The sequence below is a fragment of the Durio zibethinus genome, chromosome 18 (genome assembly GCF_047325235.1).
Source record: "Durio zibethinus cultivar Kanyao isolate XHJ-2024 chromosome 18, ASM4732523v1, whole genome shotgun sequence".
NCBI lineage: Eukaryota > Viridiplantae > Streptophyta > Magnoliopsida > Malvales > Malvaceae > Durio > Durio zibethinus.
The window spans coordinates 14,608,235-14,616,816 of NC_143179.1; positions in this window are offsets into that span (position 1 = coordinate 14,608,235).

Below are 8,582 nucleotides of genomic sequence, written 5' to 3' on the forward strand. Positions count from 1 at the left end.
TTTTACATAATTTTATAATATGATTGAATAATGGTAAGATTTTAATATAAAGAAATGAACGTAAAATGCCCTAATGGTAAGAGGAGCTGGAATGCGATCATAGATAAAAAGCCTTTAAATTAGAGATAAAAGATTTGTTGCAAGTGAAATTTATGTGGAGTTTAATTATTGTAATCTCGAAATTTTTTATAATGAATGCCTTTTTTGTTGTGTTTCTTATATTGTTGATATTCTCTTTGTGTATATATTATTTATCTTGAATGTTTTTTTATTGTTGGTTGCTTTTTTTCTTATTTAGAATATTTTTATTGTTGGTGATCATTTTAATTTTTAAGTTGGTTGATTCGATCGTAATCTTCTAGAACTACGGTCTGCGTCATAGGTGTGTAAATCACAATAATCATGCATTCCAGAAGACAAAAGCTTTCAATAGAATGAAATTGTTTATGATAATTACGGTTGGTTTGTGAGAATATCATTTATTTTGAATTTTAATTTAAATTTTGTCAAAATTTTTTTATTTTTTATTATTTTTTAAATTTTTAAAAAATTATATTTGACGTATAACATAAAAATTTGTTTTTAAAAATAAAAATTATGAATATGTGTTTGGTACGTGTATTTTTTAAATAAATAATATAAAAATAATAATTAAATAAATTATATTTTTTAAAAATATAATTAAATAATAAAAACAAATTACAATTAAAATAAATATAAAAATTCAAATAAAAATATTTTTTAATTATTTAATAATTATAAATTTCATAATATAATGATAAGATTTATCTATAATTTTTTAGACAAACTCAATTTTTATATAAAAAATAAAAATGAATCCAAAAAAAACTTTTTTTTTGGGATGCTTTTATGGTGGGAATTTCGAAGCCAGTGAGGACTTCAAGCCATATAAGTGGTGATGGTAAGGCACAAAGAGCTCACGATTTGAACAGGAGAAATTTGGATGCTTTCATGCTACTTTTGGAAGCATACTTTGGCTTTACGATTGCAGAGATTTTATTTTGGAGATCTCAATATTCGAATCTGCTCCCTGGAAATTTGTCTTGAAATAAAAAGAAATTTTAAAAGCCCGTGTTTTCAACTTTTTCATTTTCTCCATTCCATTTTCATTGAAAATGATCAAAACAATTTTTTTATTTTTGATTTATTTTTATTTTCATTTTTTAAAAAAATATTTTCTATTTTTTCAACCAAACAAATTTTTCAATTTATTTTTTATTTTCTATGAAAATGAAAATGAAAAATAACTTTATTTTCATAATCCAAACACATCCCATATTTTCATTTTTCATTTTCATTTTCAAATTTTTTTTACTTATTCGTACAATCTCAACATATATATGTTATAAAAACTTGCTCAAAATGTCTTTTGGTACATTTATTTAGAATATTTTGCCGTTATACACAGTATACGGTTCATATGAATGTAAAAAAGTTATGGAACTTCGTTTTTTCTCCACTAGTTCCGGAAGGTAACATTAATTGCTTACTTGACGATTGTTGATAGAAGATTTCTTGATTTTTTTTTGGATGAAATTTAAATGATCATTTTACTTAAAGATAATCAATTAAATTTATGACCCACTTTTGAATGAGTGTAATTTTATTATTTTACTTTCAAATTTAATTCAAAATTAATAAAATATAAAATATTTATAAAATATTAGTCTTTTATCCACCGGATAAAGGATGAAGATAGGGATAGTAAGGTTCAAACTCTCATCTTACATGTTTTTCTAAATCTTTTTATTTGGCTTAAAAATTTGAAAACTATAAAATATTATTTTATATTTTCAAAGAATATTTTTTACTATTAATTTTCGTGATATTTTTTAATAAAGTAAAAATTTTAATGATAAAATTGCATCCAATTTAAAAATGAGTTCTAAATTTGATCAATTATCTTAAGTATACTAATAAATTTAAAATTAAAATTAAAATTTTTTAAATAAATGCTAAAAAGATCACATATGCAATTTACATAGTTATGTGTTAGGGGGTATTTTTAGTTTAAAGGATATTATGGAGTTTTTTCTCATTACTGTAAGACTACTTACAACAAAAGGTATTTTGATCATTTTGATTAAGCTAACATATCGGGTCAATCTAATTTTGTGGGTTCATGTTCTTTAACAATCTGCAGGCTAGACCCTCACGTGCTAACTTGTCACACCTTAAATTAAGTAAATGAAATAAAAATGTTGGTACCTTTTAAAAGTCTTTTCTGGGTCTTTTGTTAGTCGATGAGAGAGTGTCTTGTCTAGTGAAGGTTTTGTATCTCACTTTTGGTGTAGAGAATTTTCATTTTGACAAGTTCAAGATTATATTCTAAGCCTGTTCTTAAGTCAATTGTTCTTTAACAATCTGCAGATAGATCCCCTACGTGCTGATTTGTCACACCTTAAATGGACAATCAACTGTCAGCTCAGCTCAGACCTACCCGATCATCTCTAACTCTAAAGGCTGACCTCGAGCAACCTAAGCTAGTTGAAATCCTTCATTTCATAGGTATAAATAGCACAATTCATGCAACTTTTAATCATTTTGCTTTTATCACTTTCTTTTTATCTCATTTCTATTTTTTTTCCCAAATCAACCACTAACTGAAGCATTGAAACAAAAACGCTGAGACAACTCCAAACCTTTGTTGTTAATTGTTATTTTTCTCTCTTATTTTTGTAATTTCAAGATTTTACCCCTTAGAGACAATTTGGCACAAACATTTGGAGTACCAAGTAGGGGACCTATTCATATAACTGAGCTAAAAAAGCCACTAAAAAAAAGAGTCGTTGAGGAACGAGAAATAACTACTGTTGGGAAAGATACACAACTTAGCTAACTTAATCCAAATAGACCTACAACAACAAGCTTACCATGGAAAATTTCAAGCCTTAACCCAAAAACTTCGATCCTTAAAAGAAATGATCCAAAACCTTAACCTACCTTATAACTCAAAAGCACCTAATTTGACCACTCTAAAAAACCCACATGTAAAAAAACTACCAAGCTATAACGATATTGTAGCCTCATTGGCATTAGATGACCAATGACCCATTACCCCACACACATCTCAACACAAGTTGCTACTAAAAATCCAAGCAAACCACCTCAAAACCCCAATCGAAGAAAAATCTAGAAGCTCAAATAGAGGCTATGGAGAAGGAATTGAAGAATAAAGCCTTTACCTTTGACAATGAGCTGAGGTTTCTAGAGACCTCTCCCTTTATTAAGGAGATTGATTGAGCAATGCCATTAAAAGGATTCAAGATGTCGATCTTGGAAACATAAGACAATACATCTGACCTTTTTGATCATTTAAAGTTTTATCAGACTAATATGATCATGCAGGGAGCCAATAAAGTTGTGATGTGTAAAGGACTGGCCAAGACAGTAAAAAAGGTAACTCAATTATGGTATTGTAGTTTAAAACCAAGATCAATCATAACTTTCAAATAGTCAATCCTCTACAAGGGAAAAAGATAATGGGGTACCCTTAGGCCAAGAGCCTGAGTCGACGACATAGTAACTACAATGCACTAAATACATTTTAAGAAAGAATTTTTATGCATATTGAAAGGGATTTCGAGCTCAGATGGCCAAAGCCATTGAGATAAATATAAAAAAAAATCTAACAAGAAGATATACTTTCCTCAAAGATTATGACCACAACACTGAAGATCGTATCAACCTAAACAATGAGATTGAGAATTTGATCAAAAGAGGTTAGTTAGACAGGTTTGTAGACTGAAAAAGACAGGGGCAAGGGAGAAAAGATATAAAAAAAAAAAGACCAAGAGGAAAATGTAGTAAGGAACCAGAAAAACAAATGAAGAAAAAAAAATTAAGGTGGTAGCAACTAAAAGATTAAGAAAGAAAAAGATGAGAGGAACAATGTGGACAACAAGATCATAGTAGGTATAATAAATGTAATCATTAAAAAGATTTTTACATCAACTAAGAAGAAATTTGATCTAGGGATAGTGATGGCCATAAAATTAGAAAAGCTAGAGGGACAAGCTATTTTTTTTCACTTCAAAAGATTTGGAAGAGATTCAATTCCCACATGATGATACTATTGTAATTCAAGCTGTGGTTTACAATCATGTGATAAAAAAGATCTTATTTAATAGCTAGAGTTCGATCGATGTCCTATAATATGCCATAATTCTAAGAATAAGCATAACCAATAAAGTATTGAAGCCATTAACTACCACTATAATCAGATTCAAGAACAAACAGGTGCTAGTCAAAAGAACTATCAGGTTATTGATCTCATTGGGCATGAAATTAAGGAGTGTAACCTCAGTCATTGAATTTATGTTAGAGAATATCCTCTCTACCTATAATATGATATTGGGTTGACATAGCCAATCTGTTATAAGAATCATTGGCTTAGCTCCTCATTTGAAGATTAAGTTTTTGACACCTAACAAGATTAAAAAGGTCAAAGAAAACCAGTTTTATGGTGCGATAATGTTATATGACTGTGATGAAAGGTAAAATAAAAAAGTGGACTAACAGTTGGCTAACATCAATGAGTCTCAAAATAGTGGAAAAATGGAGGTTAAGGTCAAATAAATTGGTGTAACGAAAGAAAACAGCTCCAAAAATGGTTTTAGCTTAACTAAATCAAAGAAAATCATACATCAAAGGCCCGATATCAATATTTGTCAATTAGAATGGGTAAGAGACTTCATGCTCGTGCCATTCTATGAAAATGATGTTGAAAAATGTATGCAAATCAAGGTTACACTTGACCCTAAATAGCAGAGAATCTAGCTTTTAAGAAATAATGTCGACCTTTTTGCATATGCCTCATTTAACATGCTTGGGATAAATCCCACGATTATGATCCATAGGCTACACATGATTTGAACATAAAGCCAGTTTGATAAAAGAAGAGGACATTTGCCCTAAAAAAATAAAAAACAATTAAGGAAAATATCATAAAACTACTAAAAGATGGCTTTATAAGGGAAATATACTACCCTGAATGGATTGCCAATGTTGTCATGGTAAAAAAAACAAAATAAAAATTGGAAAATATGCGTAGACTTCACTGATCTCAACAAAACCTGCCATAAGGATAACTTTGCTATTCTTAGCGTAGATTGGCTAATAGATGACAATGCCAAACACGGCTTGTTCAATTTCATGGATGCTTATTTAGGCTACAATCAAATCAATATATTGAAGGAAGATAAAGCAAAAGATAACATTTGTGACTAAGAAAGTCTTATACTATTACAAAGTAATACCTTTTAGCTTGACGAATACAAATACAACCTATCAAAGGTTAGTCAAGAAAGTGTTCAAGGATTAGATTGGCTATAATGTCAAACTGTACATTGATGACATGATTGTTAAATGTAAGAACTTGGTTAAGCATTTAAAGGATCTAGAAGAGACATTTAACATGTTTAAAAAATATAACATGAGGCATAACCCAAGGAAATGCATTTTTGGTGTCACATCAGACAAGTTCCTTGGCTACATGATAAGCTAAAGGGGAATAAAGCAAACCTTAAGATAGTTCAAGCCATCTTAAACATGAAAGCATCAACCTCAGTGAAAGAAGTGTAGAGATTGCTAGAAGAATTACTGTTCTAAGTAGATTTATGTTGAGGTCAGTGGATCAACACTTATCATTCTTCAAAATTTTAAAAATATTTGATATTTTTGGATGGACACCTCAGTGGCAAAAGGTGTTTGAAAAACTTAAACAATTTATCTCTTCTCTTTTATATTGTCTAAATCGAGGTTTGACAAGGTATTATACTTATACATTGAAAGAACAGACCAAGCCATTAACTCGATACTGGTTTAAGAAAGAAAAGGGATACAAAGGCCAGTATATTTCATAAGTTGAGTATTAACAAGGCCCAAAATGAAACTACTTAAAAATAGAAAGGCTGATGTATGTTGTTGTCACTGTAAGCCAAAAAGCTCAAGCTATACTTTTAAACCTATATAGTTAATATTTTGACTGACTAGTCACTCAGGCAAACTTTAGAAAAACCTAAACTATCAGAAAGATTGATTAAGCGGGCAGTTGAGCTCAGTGAATACAACCTACACATTCTATCTAGGTCAGTTCTCAAGTCATAGGTATTGGCTAAGTTCATTGTCGAGTGCACCTCGGTTGAAAATTGATGACCAACTTAAAAGGTTATTAATGGAATGAAGAAGAGACTTGAAAACTTTTTATTAATGGGTTAGCTGTAATCCAAAAGTGTGAGGTTGATCAAATTCTAATTAGCCCTATAAATGGCCAGTTCCAATATGCTCTGAAGTTTAACTTCAAGGCATTAAATAATGAAGTTGAATATGAAGCATTGATCATCGCCATGAGATTAGCTATTAACCTGAATCTAAAAAAATTTATTCTGTACAATGACTCACAATTAGTCACCAACTAAGTAAACAGAGAATTTGGGACCCGAGAAGAAGAAATAAAGAAATAACTAGACAAAACACTAGCATACCTAGTCATGTTTTCAAAGGCCAAAGTAAGAAAGATATCGAGATTAGAAAATACTCTAGCTAACTCATTACACAAACTAGCATCTAGGATTACAATCGATAATTAAGGCCTATGTTTTAGTGAAAGAGCTAATAGAGAAGAGCATTAATGAAAAATAGGTTGGCTAAATCAAGGAAAATGAGTCATGGATGACCTCTATTATAACTAATCTAGTGACAGGTGAGCTACTTGAGAATAAAGTACAAGCTAAAGCTCTAACAAGAAGGGCACTTGGGTACACCATTATCAATGAAAAATTGTATATGAGATCCATCACTTTATTTTATTTTATTTATGTTCTTATTTATATAGTTTTTAATTTTTTGTTTGTATTATTTTTTGTTTTTCTATTTTATTTCTTTTATTTATTTATTTATGTTTTTCTTTAATTTTTATTTTTTTATTTTTGTATTTTTTAATATTCCTTCATTTAGTTTTAATTTTCATTAAAATGAAAAAATAAAGAAAAAGAAAAAAAATTTTGATTGAATTTTTATATTTTTGCATGATTTTATTATGATATTATTGCATGAATTTTTTTATGATATTTATTATGATATTTTTGTATGATTTTATTATGATATTATAGCATAATATTTTAATGATTTTAATGATTATTTGCATGAAATTTTCATGATATTATTATATGATGTTTTAATGATTTTTTCTATGATATTTTTATAGTATTTTTGTATGAAATTATTTTGTAAATAAATAAAAGGATAAATTGGTTCTTTGTCATATGATATTTAATCAATCCGATGACAAAGTTTCTTCAAATAAGCAATGAGTTTCTCTTGAATACTCTTGAGGTGAAAAAATAATTTTTTTTGTGAAAACTTAAGCACTTTTTTCTAATATATAAATATTAAAATTAATAAAAATAAATAAAAAAATCATTTTAATAAAGGCTTAAATAAGATAACATAAAAACTAATTTGGTACCAATTTTAGGCATTGTGGAGGTGCTCAAACCTTTATCACACGTAATCGATTTTCAAACTTAGTTCTATTGATGTAGATCAAAACTTATTCTTTTTAGGAACTCTCAGTTAAGCTTAGTATAATCCTAAAAAAAGATATATTTACACAGATGGCCAATCATACCGAGTTAAAAAGGATTGGTGGTGATTTCATAATTTTTGTGTTTAATAAATAGGTTTTTGAATTTAAATGTTATGACATTTATGAATATTAAAACTTAATTAATTAAGAAAATAATATATGTTAATTTCTGAATTTTACTTGTTTAAAATTCCTCGAGAGTATGTAAAGAATGAACTTAATGCTATGCATTATTGGCGAATATATGATGTATGTCTATTTCTTTAAATATTTACTTTTGGAACTTTAGGCATGGACAAACGTGAAAGAAATTTATCTTGCAAAAAAGGGTGGTCATCATTATACAAGCTTTTTTTAAGTGGTTCATTGCTTTATTTATTTACTACATAAAACTAAAACTTGAAATAAATTACTTTGAACAAAAAAAATTTTTTTTTGCCAATAGTTTTTCTAACGAAAAATGACTTATAGACCAAAACAAAAATTTTTTCCATTAAAGACATATTTTATACAAAATTAGAAAATAGGGATTGATCCCCCTATGGACAAGATCGATCCTTCCTTAATAGAAATTGAGAATTTTGTTTAAAACCCGAAAGCAATCGATCCATTCAAAAATGGATTGATTGGTTTTTTATACAAAAAGGTATTGAACTTGAAAATTGCAAAAATAGATCTATCATTATAAAATGGATTAATAGATTTTTTATACAAAATAAGTCTCAAATTTGAAATTAACAAAATGGATCAATCCCCTCCAAAAATGAATTGAATGGTTTTTCTTACAAAAACTTCACTGATTCAAATTAGCTAAAATGGATCAATCCCTTTTTAAAAAAGATCAATTGATTTTTCTTTTGTAGAAATATGTTTTAGCTTAAAAAGCCAAAACCAATCAATCCCCTTTAAAAATGGATTGATCAGTTCGATCGTAACAACCTTAAATGATCATATATGCTTTTTTTTGTACAAC